The following is a 21282-nucleotide window of genomic DNA, read 5'->3' as shown; positions in this document are numbered from 1 at the left end:
AAATTAATATTTTTTCCATTTACATGTAAAGATAGTTTTCAATGATGACTTTTTTGGTAAAATTTTGGGTTCTGCATTTTTCTGCCTCCCTTTCATCCCCCTTCCCATGACAATGAGTAATCTGATATAGGATATATATGTACAATTATATTGTGAAAACATATGTACATATACTAATATGTACAAACATATTACTCATGCTGTGAAAGAATCAGAACAAAAGGGGGAAAACTATGAGAAATAAAAAACACATAAAACCAATTTTAAAAAAAGTGAGAACAGTATATTTTGAACTGCATTTAGATTGCATAGTTCTTTCTCTGGATGTGAATGGCACTTTCCATCACAAATCTTTTAGAATTGTCTTGAACATGTTTATTTTAGAAAAACATGGAAATACTTGCATAAAATAAAGATTGAAAAGGGCAGTGAAATAGTTCAATATAAGAATGTTGTACACATCAAGAGCAATGCTGTTCTAAGAACAACTTTGAACACCTAATTCTGATTATTATGAATACTCAAATAAACTACAAAGGACCTATGAAGATGTTATCTACCTCCAGAAAAAGAACTGCTAAGTAGATGTATAGTATGGTTTTATATACATATATACATATTTGCATCTAATGGTAGTCTTTTCTACAGGAGGAAGGGAGAGAGAAAGGGAGGAAAAATGAAAAGTGCATAGTAGAAAACAAAAGAAAACTTAGAAGGAAGCACAGAAAGCAGGGTAGTTTTGAAAATGACATGTAGTGTTATATAGTTTTTCAAAAACGTTTATAAACAATGGAAAATGGAAAATTGAGGCTTTCTATATTGTGCTGTGTATATGAAAATGTTCTCTTTTGGGGGGGTCTTTTTGCATTTAAGTTCAAAATGAATAATTTTGAGGTCTTTAAGTTGAAAAGCAGAATGAAGGAAAACCATGTCCACTTGTATCTTTCTAGCCAGATACCAGAGAAAGAAGAGTATCAGAAGACAGAACTAGGAAGATAATTTAAAAGAAATCAAGCAATAAAAACTGATAGCTTCTGATGCTAGTTTAAAAATGTGTACAATCTGTATAATAATCAAGGTGATGAGAGATTTTAAGGAAAGGCAGTAAATTATAGGTTATTAGAAATTTGATAAGCTGTGACTAAAAATTATAAGATGGCTCTGGAAGAGTATATCTTATTCAAAAAGAATAGATTTGATAAAAGGTTATGTGGAGGAGAACATGTTAAAAATGCAAGTACATATATAATGGAGAGGCTAGGGTGCAACAAACTTGGCTGATGCAATGTACATATGTAAGAGACTGGAGAAACTGCTTTCAAAAAAGAGAAATAACATACAATGGAAGGGCTATATTCCTACACAGTATGAATTCTGTAAATGGCTTTGGTCTGCTAACCAAAGAACTAAGAGATGGATAGAACCTGGGGTGCAGACACTCCCTCATTCCTGTCTAAGGGGCATCTAGTCCCTGGTAGGGAGAGGGCTCTCAGGTCAGTCTTTTTAATTTCCCCAAAAGTTACCATGATAATGGCCCCAGGACATGTGGTCTTGACGTGTTTCTGTCTCATTTGTCTATTTTTCCTATTTTAGGTGGTATGTAATAGTGACAGGTACCACCTTGTGAGCTCTAAAAGGTCAAAATGACAGTGTAGCAGAAGTTTGGGAATCACAGTCCAAGCCAGTGTTGCTGCTGGCTAGCCTACAAGCAAACTGACATTTACAATTGCAAAATTCTCTATGGTTCATTATTTCATTTCATCTTCACAACAACCTGTGGGCTAACCAGCGTAGTCTTCTTCCCATTTAAAAGATGAAACACTGAGGCTCTGAGTAATTTATTGACAGCACACCACTGGTCAGTGACAAGATCAAGGACTTAAAGTAGGCAGATTTCCTGACTCAGTACAGGGGTCATTCCATTTGACCATAATATCTTCCTAGGTTAATGAAATGACATTAAAGAGTAGGGAGCAAGGACAGCAAGAGATGGGAGAAAGAAAAGAAGATGGAATTTACTTTAGAAGAACTCAGTTCTTAAGTTCTAAGATTTTACAATTACTTTACTAATTCTCTACAAGGGCTTCAAATTTAAGTTGTATCTGGCAGGTGAACAAAATAATAAACTACAGGTACTTTGCAGGTTCATTCTTGTATGGTACCATTCTTCAGGTTTCTTGACTATATGATCAAATAGGGAGGTAGATCACACAAGAGCTGGGCTTCAAAACTATTCCTGAACCTTCTAACCAATTATCTAACTTTTTAACAAACCAAAAAGCTGACTTTGCTGAGAGGTAAATAGCTGAGGCACAATCAAGTTCTTAAGGGACAGTTTCATTTAATATCAAAGAAGCCTGTAAATATTCTCAAACTAAAGGAGAATTAAGAAGACTTTTGCATGAAAATAATCCACTGACTATATTAATGAAACTATATTTAAACAGCAAATTGAGAATGATATATACTTACAATTAACTCATATTAATAGGGATTCTGAAGTTTAAAACATAAGAAAATGTCCTGAAGACAATTTATAAGGAATCTAACTCATTGATACAATAGGATAAATGATACAAATAAGTGAATTTTTACAAGTTAGTAAGTAGGAAAAATTCTTCAAAAGCTAGTCCCAAATTATATACATGTGTGCCTAATTTTTTTAGATGAGGTCAAGTTTTGAGTGTTCATTATGTTAATTGGTAGCTATGTTGGCTACCAATAAGAATAATCAAGTTTCATAAATATGAAAATACAAGATTTGTTGGGGCCTAAGTTGGGTGTCTAGACCAGTCCTAGCCCAGCCTCCTGAGCTGGACTTGTGTCAGGAGGTTCATACCTCCTCTGATGCAGATTTGTTTAATATTCCAATCTTAAAAGATATCCAAAAACTCAGATGGGTTCTGGTCCTGAGTTTGCCAGAAATAGCAGTGTGACTTTGGCAAGTTATCTAATTATCTTGGGTTTCAATTTCCTGGTTTGTTAAAGGGAAAAAAAAGTAGAGGGAGAGACCAAAGTTGTACCAGGTAACTTTTGAAGGACAATCAACCTTTAAAAATTTTTGACTCTGACATTGCTTCTTTAACAAATGGTAATGAACAGTTCAATGTGGTTCCAAATACCAAGACACAATCCTGTTGTATTACTCAGACACTATTCACTTGCTAATGAATAATTACAGGACAAAACAAATGAATCATATGTTCCAAAAAAGGTCCTTTCTCAATTCCCAAAATGGGGTCTAATCTGTCAGAAGTATTCCTAAAATAGGAGAAGTGAGGAAATGGACAGGGACATATGACCTTGGGCAAAGTAATTTTAACTTTGGTTTCCTTCTTTGTAAAATGGGTGTGATGACAGCTGGCCAGCTTCTTTAGGATGTTGGCCAGGATAACTATACCAAAGTCCTTGTCAATATGGAGTTTGACAGCTTCATGTGTCAATGCTACAAGGACCAAGGGATGATGGTGACACAAAGATAATATTACCTTCAGACCCCAAATGCTTACACTTACATTTATGTCAACAGCTCAAAATAAAACAAGGCAGTATGGTGGAAAGAATGCTGGACTTAGTCTCCTAAGACTTTTTGAGGCTCAGCTCTACTATTTGCTAGCTGGGTAACCCTAGGTAAATTACTTTACCTCTCTGAGTTTCAATTTCTTCATCTACAGAATGAGAGAAGTCCCTGGATGAGAAGATTTCTAGAGCTCCCTCTATATTCTACAGTTCTCTGAAAGAAAAGCTGGCACAAGGGCACAGGAGGAAGAAGACCTTGTTTGTTTTCAAGGGTGTGAGAGTTCAGCTTTGAAAAATGCAAGAGTCTAACTTCTGTGTGCTGAAAAATGAAGTTGATCTGCAGTCAGAACAGCTGTTTTTCTATGGTTAAGGCTGCTGGCACTTGGGCTTGATACTAAGCAAGTTAGGGTCAATTCTAATGGAAAGAATGATGTGGCCTTCCTTCCATCTTGCTGAGGTTCCAGGCTGATATGTAAACTGGCTACTGTCAGCAGTGGAAAATATGAATCCATTCTCGCCTGGGGTTATATGATTGAAAGAATAATCAGATCAGGCTTCATGTTAAAGTATCACTGCAGCTCACTTGATAAGTTTTTATCCAGTCATATTCCTGAAACTTTGAGAATTATATATGTTGCAACCTGATGCAGCTACATATATACCTCTAAAAAATCATCATAAGGAAAATAATTGTTAGAACTAGGCTGGATGTTAATGTGTTTTTATTCCACTGATTATATATGTATGTATGTAGTATATATATATATATATGTATATATATATATATGTATATATGTATATATGTATATCCCTAAATGAAAAGGGTAAGATTCATAAACCAGTGACTAGACAACCTAGTGTCTTCATTCTTACCAGCATTGGACTCCAATTTCTCATTCTTTTTCTGGAAGAACATCTATAAATGTTTGGCAGACTAGACTGTTTAAATAATATCAAAGAAGAGATTCAGTTAAGATGGCAGCGTGAAAGGTGATAGAGTCCAGCTCTCCCACCTATGATCTTTAAAAAGCACCAGATCAAATAAAAATCAAAAAAGCAATAAAAATAAAACAAAATATTAACAAGCTCCTCTGACCAGCCTAAGACTGTTCAAAAAGAAAGCCAAAAGTCATAATCACTGGAAGAGGTAGCCAGCCAAGAAAGTCAGCACTTGTTTAGGGGAATTGTATGTAATACTGCAGCAGCACTAGGATGAAGAGCACCCTCTCAGACTCAGAAGACTTAAGTAGAAACTTTTAATTACAACCATAGGAGTTAAGAGAAAAATTTTGACTACACTGGAACAACTGGAAAGGGCTATAATACAGCAGGTACATTCTAATGGGGAGGGGCACAGAGAAGAGACAAGGGTTTCATCTCAATCCTAAAGTGTTTAAGACTCACTGAAGGAATTCAATAGGACAAAATGGAGGGACTAGTAATGGTATTATTCTGTTTTGTTTAAAGTGGTATCCAACAATCAGTTGGTCACCAGAAACATAAATATTCACATGGAGCTAATGTGACTTAAGTAGAATTTTTTTTATGTTTAAGTGAATTTAAATAATCTGGGGTAGCAAACATGACAAGGTAATGGTAAAAACAGACATAATAAAAAGGAATAAACAGTAAAGTACCTTATACTTTAAACAAAGAAAAATGAACAATGAAAAATATTATCAACAATTTACATATGCACTCAATAGCATGACAATTAAATACCCGAAGGAAAAGGTAATAAATATTAAAATGATCTCTCAGATCTAGACAAATTTAACATAAAGACAGATGAGAAGGAAGTTAAGGATCAGAACTTCAGAAAAGTAAGACGATTCATAATATGATAGATCTCATGATTAATGAAAGGAATATGCATACATATGTAAATCTTCTCTGCATGACCCCTTTACAAGAAAAATGTGCTGGGGTACAAAATTCTCAACCAAATCCAGAAAAATTAATATTAATATTAAACATTTTTACTGACCATTTAAAAATAAAGTGCCTTTGAAGAAAGTATTTAAACTTAAGTGGCTATGAAACAACTTAATCCTAAGAAACTGTAGATCAAAGAATAAATCACAGAAACAACAGATAATTTCATTAAAAACAATTACAACATAATGAAACTTGCAAGAACAATATAGTAAAACTTTTCATATGTAACTAAAAATAATTCTTAGAAAAATTTATAACAATAAATTCTTTCATCAACAAGAAAGGAAGAACAGCTAGCTCAATGAACTGAGCATGAAACTAAAATAAACTAGAAAAGCAACAAATACAAAATTCCAAATTAAATATAAAAAAGAAATTCTGAAAATCAAATAATAGATTAACAAAGTTGAAGACAAAAACAAAATATTGAACTGAAAAATAAAACTAGAAACTAGTTTGGTTTTTTTTTTTTGAGAGGGAAAGAATGGAATAAAGGGTGAATAAAACCAAATTACTAACATCAGAAATTAAAAAGAATTTATCATAAATTAAGAGGAGATAAAAGACATTATTAGAAACTATTTTACTTAATTCAATGATAACAAAAATATAAGTGAAATTAATATACCCAGATAAATAGAATAGGATGATATTTTGATGCAAGAAATGAAGGAAAAGAAAGAGACAGAGAAATCTAGAAGGAATTCTACAGTTTGGTAGAGTGGGGGAAGCAGAACAATAAGAACAATGACTACAATGACTACAATATTGTAAAGAAAAACATCATGAAACATTTAAAAACTCTGATCAAGGCAATAATCAACCATGACTCCAAGGAACTGATGATTAAAATATGCTTCCCAATTCTTGATGGAGCAGCAACATATTAAAGGTTCCAATGGGATAGGTTATTAAGGCTAATATTCAGTTTTGCTTTGCTTTACCAAATTGATTTGTTTCAAAAATTAGGCTTATTTTGTGGGTGTGGAGAATTTTAGGGGAAACTGAAGTTAATGATAGCTAAAAAATTAAAGAAAAATAATGGCATCAATGAAAGAAAATCAAGGGAAGATATCAGGAGGCAATTCAGAGGAATCATAGGCACATAAAGTCAGAGCTAGAAGAGAACTCAGAAATATTTTTTCTCGATCTGTTTCATTTTATAGTTAAGGAAACTGAGGCCCAGAGACATTAAGTGTTTGAATCAAGTTCACGAGAGTAGCAAGTGGCAGTCAAGATTTGAATTCAGGTCTTCTGACTGCTAATCCACCATTCCCTTCATTGTGACAGCTTTGAAACTAATATAATGAATTAAGTATCTACTTAAAAAAAAAGAAAAACAAGCTGCACATAAGAGAAAAAAAGGCAATAATTGTAACATCAAAAAAATAACTACCTCAAATGTTCAAGCTTTAAATAATAATGAGTTGGGTTTTTTTTTTTTTAAAAATGAGTCTTGTTATGAGCATTAAGGGATATCATCAAAGGAGACTTAGAAGAGAAACTTAAATATCTAGGGCAGTGATCTTTCAAGTACATTGCACAAGACAATCCATGAGGCTGTGCAAAGAAATATCAGAATTGAGAACAAGATAGATGTTCACTGACTTTAGCCATTACCTGCTTCTCCTGCTTTCACCCACCCTAGGCTAGGGCAAAATTGTGCTGGATAGTTAATTATATGCTCCTTTCCAAGCAAGAAGTCATTCCACCCGGCCTTGTCTCTCTCTCTATGCATTCCTCCCCAACCCCACTCACATCAACAAAAGCACACTTCCTAAGCCTTTCCAGCAGAGCTCCACATATTGCCTGGGTTAGGGAGGGGGTGGGGAAAAGAGAAAGCTACAATCAGGCAGATCCTGGTACCTTTCTAGAGCTTCCACCTTATGAAAGGATGGATGGGACGTATGATAACAACACTTAGCACAGACTGGGGAAGGAAGCCTAGTTTGTTCATAAGGAAGTACTTTCTGATCTCCATCGGCCTGCTTATAGGCTGGTTTCTTTCATAGCCTAAGGAGAACTAGGGAGGCTCTTCTCAGGTTAAAGAAAAAGTCAGAGAGGAGCATACACAGTTGTAGCAGCAAAAGTGCAACTGTTAGGGAGTGCAAGAGCTAGCTTCCTCTATAAGCAACAGGTGAGAAGGCAGAGACTACTGAGTAGGCAAAGGGCTTGGGCAGGGGTAGCAGGGGAATCCATTTGAATTTTATTTAGATTTTGGTTTGGTGCAGAAACCCCCCCCCCCCAACAAACTTGATATAACATTAAAGGGGAAAGTACTACCAGCTGATTAGAGTTTTTTGTTAGTGCTATAAACTATAGGAAACTCAAAGCCCCTGAGGAAAAATATGTACATTTATCACAAATGGCTTTTTTTTTCCTTCTTGGAAAAGGATGAGATATGAAACACAGGGCTGGAGTTGGGGGCTTTTCTAGGAATGGTACAGGAAAAATGAAGACATCTCTCCCATTTTTATTTAAGAAACAAATCCCATTTTCTGTAAATATTTGCTTTGCAGCAGTGAAGTACTCCTATAGCTACTAGTTTGGGGCAGACATTCATCAATCATGATCCAAAATGCTCTGGACACAAATTGTACACAGAAGAAAGAGAAGTCAACACCATCAAGGCAAAAATTAAAGAAACCAGGGGTCTACCTAGAGATTGTGCTGAAGCAACATTCAACCCAACTAGAACAACCACCGTTTGGGACTGGGACATTACCTCTGGGTACAATTATCCTTTCTCACATCCAACATCAGAAAAGAAGGAAATTTACTAGCTACATTTAAATAAAAACTTCTGCATAATTGATGGATGGGTCTGAAAAATGAATATCATGATTTATTATGCACAGGCAATGATATATTTCTTCCATTTGGATCTATGTATCTTTGTGATGTATCATTTCTGCTAAGATGACTTTTTAAAACCAAGTAATGAAATAAACTGAGCTTAGAACTGGGCCTTCAAATAGGTATTTCATGAAGTATTAAATGAAAGTTTTCAAAAATAACAAAGCATATTCAATTACATTGCTTTGGTTAATATTAGCATTTTAGTGGAAACAAAAAAGTATTTCTAATATTAATTAAAATAAAGATATTTTAAATGATGTTTACTTCATTTTTGTCTCATTCTTTTAAATTTCTATTATGTAATGGTTTTATATTTGCAGTAGTTATTAATGCCACACCATTCACTCTATTTACTGGATATTTATTTTGTATTATACAGCTGTGAATATACTGTATTCAATCTGATTTTTGAATTTCTGTCTCTAATACCCGAGGACACATTGTCTAGCACATAATAGGTTCTTAATTAATGTCTGCTGACTGACTGGACAAATTAAATTCCTGATAAAAGATAAAACCTATGACTGCCTCCATGAATTTACTCCATAAAGGACATGTAAAGTGATGGCTCAGCTTTGAATTTCCTGAGGTAGAATGAACATTGATTTGGAATGGTGATCACTCTAAGTTATTCTTCAGGATAGACTTACAAGGATTCATTTGTTGGCTTGAAGCTTTTGCCCATGTTCTTAGAAATTGCCTGTGTTCTTGGAAACATTCTATTATTAACTATAAATTTGTATGTAGAAGCAGAAAAATCACAAGGTTTATTTCAAGCAATTAGTATACCCTGCTCTGCCAATTTTCCTCTTTAGCCCCCAGATGATTTTAATAATCCAAAGGCAATGTAGAAACTTAGTTATTCTAGAAAAAAAACTATAACTCCAAACTACAATTTAAAAATAGACTGTGAAGTGATAACAAAAATACATTTCCCCTCTGAATTTTAGAAGCAGACTAAGTATTACTCTAAAAAAATAATTATACCTTAAAAATTAGAAAAATAAAAATTCACAATTACAATTTGTCCTTTTGCTCTGAAACATGTCCTTTTAAAATATTTTCTCTTACCAACCCACTCTTTCTATTGCTGACTTCAGTGGAAAATTTCACTAAAGAAATCCAGTCCTTCCAGTTTTGAGATCTATTTCATCAAATTGCTAGGTGAGATGATATAATTAGGGGTATCCAGGAAAGAAATCATAAAAGATTCAAAGAACATCAGTTGATAATATAAGTGCTAGAAAATCCTAAGTATTTAAACATGGGTCATGTGTAACCAGAGAAATAAAAGCTAACATGGCATTCTGATCATGTTATTATACAGACAGACACATGCTTTCTTGATAACTGAGCCTCTTCTATATTCTTCCATCACCCCAATGAATCCTTACCTTTCGCTAGGGGATTATGTCATACTAAATTTTATGAAAGTATTGAACTTTTAAGAAGCATATCTATAATATTTAAAAAAATGTTCAGTCTCATTTATGCTGATTAAAACAACAATGTAGAATATCTCCTTTATTAAAAAAACTCTTATTAAGCTAACTAAAACAAAACTTTAGAAAGTTTTAAAGCCTATGAAGGTTAAAAACAAAGATTTTAATTCCTCATAGGGATTACTAAGAAGAATTTATTTACCTTACTCCTGCTGGCACAACAGCACAGTCATAGGATTTGGAGAGGAAAAGAAATCATCTAATTCAATTTCCTCATTTTATAGAAGAAACTGAGAATTTGGGAGGTGAAATGCACCACTTCCTCTCTTCCTCTGACCCCACTGCCCACAGAGAAAGCAAAATTTTTCAACTTAAGATGTCATCATTCCTTTTACTCATATAGTTCAGGGAAGACAAAAACAAAGATATAGTGCCCACTCTTAACATGGGTGCATTTGACTGTCCCCGATTCAGGAATAGTGCCAAGAAGAAGAAGACCATGGAAAATGGGAGAGAATTAGTGATAATTCCTTTGTGGAGACAGATCAGGAGAGGGGGGACAGTAGTCAGGCATTGTAATAAGATCAGGGTATACTAAAAAAAAAGGCAAAAGATAATCCCTATCCTCAAGGAGCTTATAATCTAACAGTAGAGGCAACATGTAAATACAGAGGTAAAACCAAGATAGAAATAATTGAGAGAGGAAAGATACTAGAATAAAAAGGTGTGGTTTTAATTGGAATGTAAGAGAAGTCAGGTCAATCATTGGAGCTAAGGAGAGAGAATGTCCAGACTTAGGAGACAACTAGAGAAAATGCCTAGAGCTGAGATGGATGATCTTCTTTGTGAAACAGCTAGAGGTCAGTGTTAGGGGTGGCTTATACTGGCTTATGATAATGTAACGTTTATGGTTTGTAAAGCACTTTAGCTCATTTACTCTTCCAACACTAAGAGGTTGGTAATACCTCCATTTTAGGCTCAGGAAAGTTAAGTCCAGAACTGTAGGGCAATCAAGTGTCTAAAGTGCTATTTAAACTCAGGTCTTCCTAATTCTAAACCCAGAACTCTCCCCACTGCACTAAATTGTCTCTGGTGAGGAAAGTTGTCACCTCAGCTGCAAAAGTAATCCAACCCAAGGCTGGACTTGAATACAAAAAGGGAAAGCCAGTTTCAAAGGATTCACAGAACACCCTGCACCTCTCAAGAGAGAAGTGCAAAATAAGGTACAAATTGTTAGACATGGCCAATATGTGGTGTTTCCATTAGCTATATTTTTTGTTATAGGGGAGGGTACTTTGGGAAAGGAAGGATATTTCAAAGGGACAGAAACACTTAAAAATATAAATAAAATACTTTTTGGGGTGGCACACACTTGGGGGGAAGAGGGGGAGTTCCTAATAAGTCCCAGATTATAAAAACATGTTGATCTTTTTTAATTAAAGATTTTGAGTTTTACAATTTCCCCCCATCTTACTTCCCTCCCCCACCCCTCCACAGAAAGCAATCTGCCAGTCTTTACTTTGTTTCCATGATATGCATTGATCCAAGTTGAGTGTGATGAGAGAGAAATCATATCCTTAAGGAACAAACAAAAAATATGAGACATAACAAGATCAGACAATAAGATATCTGTTTTTTTCTAAATTAAAGGGAATAGTCCTTGAACTTTGCTCAAACTCCACAGTTCTTTATCTGGATACAGATGGTATTCTCCATTGCAGACATCCCAAAATTGTCCCTGATTGTTGCACTGATGGAACGAGCAAGTCCTTCAAGGTTGATCATCACCCCCATGTTGCTGTTAGGGTGTACAGTGTTTTTCTGGTTCTGCTCATCTCCCTCCAGACTTCCCTAAATTCCCATCCCTCCTGGTTTCTAATAGAACAATAATGTTTCAGAAACATGTTTATTTAATGGCAATTTCACTTAATGATATTGAAAACAATACCTATTTAATATTAATGTATGAATATACTAAGAAAATTATTATATTCTTGTGTTTGTTTATAAATAACTACTGGAGCAGAGTAACTGAAAGTTAGGGTATTAAGGACACAGATATTCAAGGTCTACCAAAAATTCAGAAATTTTAATGAATATTGATTAAGAATGTGATTTAATTCATGAAGACCTAATTTATTGGGCACTGAAGTCTTCCTCTATATCTCTTTAAGACATAGAGATGAACCTGTAACTTTCCTTCAAGGCTGTGCCAGGAGACTTAAGATAAAGCTATCAAATACAGAAAAACTGAAATGGGTTTCAAGGATTTTGCTCTGATAGACAGCCTAACAAAGTTTGGAGAAGGTTATCTCCAGGAGATTTATGACCAGGTGAAGATTTTTTTGAAATGGTGGGAAGGAAAGGAGCAATAAAGTGGGTTTTGGGGGAGGGATAGGGCAGGGGCACAGAACTATGTACTAAAAACATCAAGTGGCCTGAGTTGCACTGATTGTAAAAATACTTAAAGCTCACAAAATCACAGTCAGAGAATAAGTTTGTGTGATTTTTCATAAGGCATCCTGAATCAGAAACATATTTGGTAAACCTGCCTTAATTAATTAATTAATACAACTGATGTAAGGTTAAAAGTTGGTCAGTCTGATGTAGTGTTCGAAAGGAGAAAGGGTCATTAAACTGAAATCTGTTTTTTCTTAGCAAAAACATGATCCTCAAAAATAAATAATTACGTCTTCCCTTCTAGATTGCCTCCAAATCTATGTCAATTAAGTTGATATTTCAAGAACTGAGATTCTTTTAAAATTTGTTGATTGTTATGGGTTTAAAGAATTTACCAACATGATAAAAAAGGGGAAATGATAAATATTAGAGGGGGTATGGGAAAATTGGGAACTAATTATTAGTGGAGTTGTGAATTAATTCAGTCTTTCTGGAGAGCAATTGGGAATTATGCCTAAGAGTTATAAAACTGTACATACATACCCTGCAATACCACTGCTGGGTCTGTATTTCAAAGAGATGGAAAAAAGAGGGGGGAACCTATTAGTATAAAAATATATTTAACAATTCTTTTTGTGGTGGCTAATAATTGCAAATTGAGGGGATGTCCAACAATCAAGGAATGACTGACCAACTTGTGGTATATAACTATAATAGAATATTATTGTGTCACAAGAAATGAAAAGGAGAATGATTTCAGAAAAAACTTACATGAACTGATATAAAGTGAACTAAACAGAAGCAGAACATTTTACTCAGTAATAGCAATATTGTCTGATAAAAACTGTGAGTGCCAAGTAAATTACTAAGCATCATTCTATTAATCATTAGCCTGATTTCACAGCTGACAGGTAGAAATAATTGAATTAATCCCTAAACAAAAAGTCATGCTATACAGATACAATTCACTATTTATAGCTGAGTATAATATAGGGTGTCCAATAAGTTGAAAAAAGCTCTAATAAAAAAAAGCTCTAATAGTTTAAAATGATATCAGGAGTTTTTGGAAATTAAATATATCATGACAAATTAATAGCGGGCAAATAATGAAAGCAAAAAAAAACTGTACTGGAGTGCATCACATGTTGGAAGAGATTATTAATTATTAGTCAACCCAAATGCAGTCAAGAATTCAATTTTTTATTCAGAATCTACCAGAATATCAAACACTGAGTTAGGAACTAGGCTCTTTCTTCTATTAATCTTTCTAATACTCTTATTACTGCATTATCCATGTAAAATCTTTTTTTTATTAAACTGGAGGTGAAATTCATTTGATAATGTAGACCTCTAAATATTCCATTTTTTTAAACAAAATTTGTTAATAAAGGAAAGCAGAAGGAAAGAAAAGGAACAGGAAGACAAAAAAAGGTCAGAATGACAGAAAAATACTGAAACAGAAATAAAGGCTGAAATTATACTCTGGAATACAATGTTGCTTACACACTGGCAAACTTGTTTAACAATGAGATATTGTCTGATGGGATTCTGAAACATTTGAAGCCTAAGACACAAGAATGTAGTTTGAACTTCATATGTATATATAGTTCTCTAACCATACCAGAACTCTCTTATCCCTTGCATATACTCTCTTATCCCTGACTAGTAATTTTATGTACAATTTTATGATTGCTGATTGTAGATCAGAGATCATAAAAATGTAGTTGCTAATAGGGCAAAAATCTTTGATGATTTGACTTAATTGGACTACATCCTTTCAGCTCTCTATTACTTGCAGGATCAAATATGACTTTTAAAACTTTATATAATCCAGCAACTTCCTATCTTTGCAGTTTTCTTATACTTAATGCCCTTTACCACCTCTATAATCCAGTAAAGCCTTTTCTTGTCCCCTGGCGGCTAGTATCCCCTCCCAAACTTCCTATATTTAACTGTTTTGCGTAACTTTGTTATTCACTTTATATTTAAGCCTATACATTTTTGGTATAGGGTTAACTCTGGTCCCACTCTCTTCTATTCAGGTCTATTATATCTTCCTCTCAAGCTTCTCAGGTACCCTAATGAGCTTGAAAGTTCCTCTTCTGATGCTGGCTCAAGCCCCCACTTGCTATATTCCCCACCCCATTTGTTACTCTAGTGATCCTCACCTCTACATTTAACCACCTAACAGCAGATTAGTTTTTACAAAGGTAGATTTACATCAAAACTATAGCAAGTGCAAACACACAAACATCATCCCCAAGATTTTAGGGGCTTAATCTCCACAACATATTACCCATGTTTGGGGCTCAGAGAAAGGGATTTATGATCAAAACTTAAGCTTAGTTCCTAAACAGCATTGATCCCACAAAAATGAATCCAGCTGGGCTAGGGCTGGATTCCTAATGGTCACTTCCAAAAATCTCTACTTGCTGGGGAATAAGGGCATCAATGTTACAACACTGAACTCTTCAATGAGGTGCTCAGAAGCCCTCTGGACCTTTGAAATCACAATTATAGGTTATCCCCCCTTCACCAATTGTTAAGATTCTTCCCCAGGGGTACCAAGACCAAGAAACTACAACTGAACCTAAAAGAATTCTCTGAATGCCTCTACAACAACTCAAATAGCCTCTACTTCAAATCATTGTTATCCAACCAAAATCAATTTCAGAATATTTATGCATGCTCCACAATATGTCTCTCCAAGACACTTCCCTTATTCAGCTTAATGATTTTCTGGAGCCAGTTCCCTACTATCTCCCATGTGAAGAGATGCCATCACAGGGAGTATGGACATACTTCAGGCCCCTATTACATTTTTATATGTATTTGTTTCCACCATTATTTCATTCATTGTACTTGCATCCCCACAGTCTGACACATAGCAGGTACCTAATAAATTCTTGTTGATTGACTGATTGGTTAGGACAGTCTTTTTTCTTAAAATCATACTTTTATTGAACTTAAATAACCATAGAAGACATTTTCATAGAACAGGAAAAAAAAGACCTAGTATAAGGACAAAGATAACATGCGAGTTAATATTCTTCATCTTCCCCCTCAGCACTCCAACCTCCTCATAATCCTTTTCCAGGGCAACCATATCCACCCATGCCTCCATAACCACATACCATTGGACAAAGCATGCTTGGTTCAGGCAAGCCCAGGCCTCAGCAATAGCTGTAGCATTGCTCAACACAGCTCACTGTGCCTTGGCCAGGTCACCACCAGGAACCACAGTGGGAGACTGGTAATTGAAGCCAACCTTAAAGCCAGTTGGGCATCAATCCACAAACTAGACGTAATACTTTGTCTGGTTGGTGGCAATAGCAGCATCTGGTTAGCCAGTTCAAAGCAAGCACTGGTGATCTCTGATATGGCCCGTTGCTCATGGTAGGTTTTCTCAACAGAGATCAGTGAAGCATATGTGACCTAAGGGAAATAGATATGGGGATAGAGCATCAGGTTTGTTTGAAATTCTGTGAGATCCACATTCAGGGCACCCTGAAAATGGAGAGAAGCGATGATGGAGGACATGATTTGGCTAATAAGGTGATTTATATTAGTGTGGGTTGGGGGTTTGATATCTAAGTTTTTGCGATTGTCTATCTTCAAGGCACAATCAAAGAATGGAATTGTAGGGCTCGACTACAACTATAGGAATCCTGAGGGACCAGGTAAATTGAGACCTCCAGCTTAAACTTCATGCCATAATCAACAGACATCTTCCATCAGCAGAGAGGTGAAACCAGAGCCAGTCCCACCAACAAAGCTTTAGAAAACCAAGAGGCCTAGAAGACCTGGGCACTGATCAGCTAATAAGAGTTGGTTCTAGGTCCACAAACCTAGCATGGGCAACATGCTTGCTAGTCCCAGTTTTACTGAAAAAGGTGTTGAAGGAGTCATCTCCTCCTCTAATGCTCTTGTCTCTTGGCATGTACCCATCAGACTAGATATCATCTTCTGGGCAGGAGAACTCCCAACAGGTATTGACAATCTGGACACTGATCTAGCCCACACAGATAGAGATGCATTTCTGCATAAGGGTATGCAGGGGGTCTGCTGGACTAGGAATAAATGAAAAGGAGGACAACATGAAGTTTCTCACTAACTGATCATTAGGAAATCTCTGGGAGAAAAGTTCTAATTAGAACAGCCTTACTAAAGAAGATATTAACAACAGCTTTCCCAGGATATTTTTCAGTGAATTCAGATCTTATAAGGATTAATAATTATTACATTTGGATCCATCCTTTATTATCAAATCACCTAAAAGTTAGAAAATATACCTTTTCCTCCAAGGGAAATGTTACTATATCTGGGAAGGGAACCTCTAGTCAAAGGACTGTATTGGTCTGGCATTGCCAAAGCAACCATGGGTGGACTCCATATTCAATAAATCTGGTAGCTTTTTAAGAGATGAATTAATTAAATGTTTGCCCAAATATAACCTGAGAATGATATTATAAGTATCCAAATGGCCCTAGGCAGGAAAAAGGTTCCCCACCTCTTGCTAGATCCTACATTAATGTGGAGTCATTGTGACTACTGTATAAGTTGTAGGGTTAGAAGATCCTCCTGATTCTTTAAGATAATCAAATTGCATTATTAATTAGACAGAACCCTAGACTTTATCTTGAATCAAGAGTGGAGAGGGTATTCAATAGAGACATTTGTGGAATTTAATCCATTTATAAACTATTAGTATATGTTTTATATATTTTTTGATTTTGCAAGTCAGTGGGGTTAAGTGACTTGCCCAAGGTCACACAGTTTTACTGAGGCCAGCTTTGAACTTAGGTCCTCCTGATTTTAGGGCCAGTGCTCTATCTATTGCACTACCTAGATGCCCCTGAACATCAATATTTTTAAAAAATGCCTTTGCAAGTTTAAATTACATTATATATATATATGTATATATATATATATATATATATATATATATATATATATATATATATATATGTTACATGCAGAACTCAGGAACTATTTATACAAAAACATAGACAAGAAATTATCTGGCTCCCTAGAAATGACTTGAATCTTGAAAAAAATACTAAATATATTTATTACATGCCAGACTGTTTTGCCAGTCTGACTGACTCATTCTACTTGGTATGACCTCCCAGGAAAATCACATCTTCTCTAATCTCATCACTGTTCTGCTACTCCCCACCTTGACTGGTCATTTTGCTCAGGCTCCTCTCAGGAATACCAATCTCCTTCCAATGCTTTTCTTCACAAAGGACTCACTCCACCTAGCATTTACTACTGCACAAAATAAGACAATCCTGTGCCAGATACTCCCTGGTTGGTTCTTTCCTCCACCCCAAACACTGTCCTGATTGTGAACTCCTTGAGGGCATCCCTAGAGGTTAACCTAGTGCCTGACTCATAGTGGGTGCCTAAAAATATTGGATAGGATTGAAGAGAAAGCTAGGCCGAAATTGTATGCCAACTTTGTAGGATCACTCTCAGAATGATGGCAGAACCCTTCTCATAATGCTTCCCATTCTACTGCAATGCTACAATAGATAAAACTCTGCCTGTAATGTATAGATTACCTAAAACCACTCTTTCTATCAGTGAATCTGAACTACATATTCCTCAACTGCTTAGTACCAGACTTAAATGGCATTCTATCAGAGAAGCTTCTTACTTATATTCTGTCAGCCGATGGCCATATTTTTGTTTATGTACTGCTGGGGTGGAGAGGTTCATAATGGTACTCCCTCAAGTGCTTTCCTTCCAGTGGATTCTTACTGACCCCAATTTCTTTAAAGGACAAAAAATGACGTCACTATATTGAGTCAAGTTACTGTGCGTCTGACTGACTTATGAGAATGAGCTCAATGTTGTGCCACTGTCTTCACATTTGAGGCAGACATCCTTCCTCCCCCCAGCTCACTGACTGGTTTGAGACTCCTTGGTTACCCTCAATCTGGCTTAGCAACTCTTTAATTATCAAGGTGGCCGGTATGCATGTTACAGCTTCTTAGAGCCACAGGTGAGAGTTACATGCCTCAGAAGGACAAAGGTGGAAAGCAGTCCTGAAAATGGTTCAATAGCCCTCACAGCAAAGGCACTAGCCTTCCCTGAACACTTTCTATACTTCAATAAAGGAGTATATAAAAACAATGAAGTGTTAGGGCCCTAAATGAAGTATAATAAGAAGGCTTTACAAGTCATTATCACTTTATAACATATTAAGAAGCTCTATGGAGGGCAGCTAGTAAGTGCCTGAAGTCAGGAGAATCTGAGTTCAAATCCAGTCTTGGACACTTAATAATTGCCTAGCTGTGTGACCTTAGGCAAGTCACTTAATCTCATTGCCTTAAATAACTTTTTTTTTAAAAAAGGTCTATTCAAAACTAATAGAACTAGGGAAGAATTAGCCTTTGATAGGCCAGGGATTGGTTGTAATCCTGGTAGCTTTGGAAAAAAACCTTTAATTTCTCTTATGTTCAAAGATTTTTTAAATAAAATAATCAAAAGCAAAAAGCCCCATAGAATTAATTAATAAAATGAGATTTTTTTGGGGGGGGATTTAATGAAACTGATAACCCATTAGCTTATTTGCCTTTTAGAAAGAAAGAAAAATAAAAGTGACTATAGTATCAATGAAAAAAGAAATAAAAATAATTTATTACTGTGACCCTATTTGAACTTCACTGATGGAGATTGATTATTTAAAGTTCAGAGCAGAGTTGGGGAAAGAAAGGGATAGGGGGAGAGAGAGGGTGGATGATTTTGGACTCTTCTGGTTTCTAGCATCGAGAGAGAAGACAAACAATTCAAACTGCTCTTCAGGTTTATGAAGTGAGAAAGACTAGAAAAGTTGACATGATGTGACAATTTCTATCATGTCCCCTTTTCTCAAGTTGCTACATGACAGGATATATAACTTAAGACTCTCCTTTCCCATTAAAGAATAGTGATCAAAGTGTAACTTGAACCTAAAAAGGACTTCCCTTAGATTAACAATTTAAGGGAGTAGATAAATAAAATTCTATCCTGATATTTCCTCCACACTGAAGAGAGAGGGATGGCTAAACTCTGACTCCAACCTCCTACTTTACTTCCTGGGCGGAATCAAAGCCCCCCCCCCCCCCCCGCCCCCCGCCCCAAGAAGTATGGGGAAGCAGTTGTTGGAAATAGCTTTTCTTGCCTCCCTTCAAGTCATATCCAAACAATACTACGTGGGCACACATAACTTATATAGATAAAAGCAAAATAACATGACAGTCACAACCCTACCCCTTACATTAGAGACTAAATGAAATGGATGAATATTTACAAAAATATGAAATGCTCAAATTAACAAAATAATAAAGAGCTTAAATAAACCAGTCTCAAAAAAAAGTTAAATCACAAATGAACTTCCAAAGAAATAAACGCCAAGCAAACGGTTAATGAATTCTTCAAACATTTAAATAAAAATTAATTCTAATACCATAAAACTTATTTTAATAAAATAGGAAAAGGGATCCTACCAAATTCTTCTCTGACCAAAGAAGAGTAATAAAACTGAAAATAAAAGAGATATCCTGACAAAGTTAATCAACACAGAAGACATTTTGAAGAGTGTAACTGGTTCCAGGTATGGGAGATACCACATAGGAGCAGTGGATACCACAAGAAGAGAAAGGATGTCGAGGCCCTGAAACTCAGGAGTTGAGAGTCACCTTGTTCATATGAGTTCCTTGAATGTGTAATACTTTTACTAATGTACTCTCAGGGTTTGTCTAGTCATCCCACTAATGCTGTGTGCAACTGAGAGAGAATGTTCTGGTACCATTGGTCTTTCAATGCCTTCTCAGCAAATATCCTTGGGCTGACTATGACAAGCTTACTACTGGAACCTAGTTGTAGTTGTAGGAGTGTAGATCCACAGAGCACACTAAATCTGGGGGAAAGTGTTTCAGAAGAGCCTCAATATTGAGTCTGACTGAGGGAAGAGTTCTAGAGATGCTAATTTTTTTTTTGTTTTGATATCAGGTATCCTGGAATTACCTTGGCTGATTGTAAGGTTAAGAATCTTGCCTGTGTTTCAACTATCAAGCTGTTAGGCGATCTCTCTGTCTTGTAGCAGATTGTTAAAAAATACCTAATAGATTCTCCAAAGTTCTTAATACACAATCACTCCATGGACAGAAAAAAGAGAACTTAACTCTAGGCTGTAAGAGGCTATGCATCAAGCCATATCCAGTGTCTCTAATCCAGACTAAGCACTTGCAAGAAAAACAAGAATATTCTCTTTATGTCGTTCATTTTGTACTTATTCCTCAATTATTTTTACCAAAACCATTAACATTTGTTATGCATTATGGAATTGAAACTAGGGACATTCCTGCTCTCATAAATAGCTACAGTCACAGAGCATATATCATATAGAAAACCAAAGTGCAGACGGGTCATCATATTGAGCAAGTAAGAAATCATTCTTCCCCTGATTTATCTCTTGAAAAAAATAGAGCCATTAAAATTGTCCCTTAGGCCCATTTGTTATCGATCTTTTGGTTCATTTTCCTAAGAATTCCCCAGAACCACAAAGTAAAGGAAATGATAATTCTTTTCTGGCCACCACAAAGAGCTGAAGCCACCATCTAATTGTAATAACAGCATAAACACAGAAACAGATAGGGATACCAAAGGGTATCTCAACTGCTGACTGAAATATAAATATAAGAGAGAGGATATGATTATATATATATATATATATATATATATATATATATATATATATATATTTCAAGGGACCCTATTGTATAATGTGATTTTATTCCTCCTGAGTTCTCTCTTGAATACCCTTAGTCATATGCAAAGATTTCTAAAGGACTTTGATAGCAATAAAGTGCAAATCACATTGAAGACCTATTTATTTCTTGCTTTTTACTGATAATCAATATAATAATATGTTTGTCTAACTGTCTTAAAACTAATGAAAAGATTAATTTAGAGTCTCTCTGTGAATATCTGTATCTGCAGTAAGTAAAAAGCTAGCATGATCAGGGAACTAGGTTGAAAATTTTTTAAATCACATAATAATCCAGATTCTTTAACAGACAAGAAATGTTAGACATATTCCCCTAATGCCAATAAAAATTCATTTTGAAATAAT

At 35.3% G+C, this 21282-nt stretch overlaps 1 protein-coding gene across 2 annotated transcripts in view; it reads right to left on the bottom strand.

The window, feature by feature from the left end:
* The window catches only part of RCAN1 (regulator of calcineurin 1), a 93569-nt gene that overhangs the window by 56807 nt on the left and 15480 nt on the right, over positions 1 to 21282 (bottom strand). Inside the window, exon 1 of one of the 2 annotated variants that reach the window (XM_074214036.1) lies at positions 9961 to 11225. The exons of the other annotated variant lie outside the window; for it this stretch is intronic. The gene's annotated coding sequence lies outside the window, so the exon portion shown is untranslated. Of the gene's footprint in view, positions 1 to 9960; positions 11226 to 21282 lie in introns of those variants that run through there. 2 annotated transcript variants of the gene reach the window in all.

This window comes from Macrotis lagotis, chromosome 1 (assembly GCF_037893015.1).
Source record: "Macrotis lagotis isolate mMagLag1 chromosome 1, bilby.v1.9.chrom.fasta, whole genome shotgun sequence".
NCBI lineage: Eukaryota > Metazoa > Chordata > Mammalia > Peramelemorphia > Peramelidae > Macrotis > Macrotis lagotis.
Note: the sequence above shows the minus strand (reverse complement) of the source record. Positions and strands in the feature narration are given on the sequence as shown.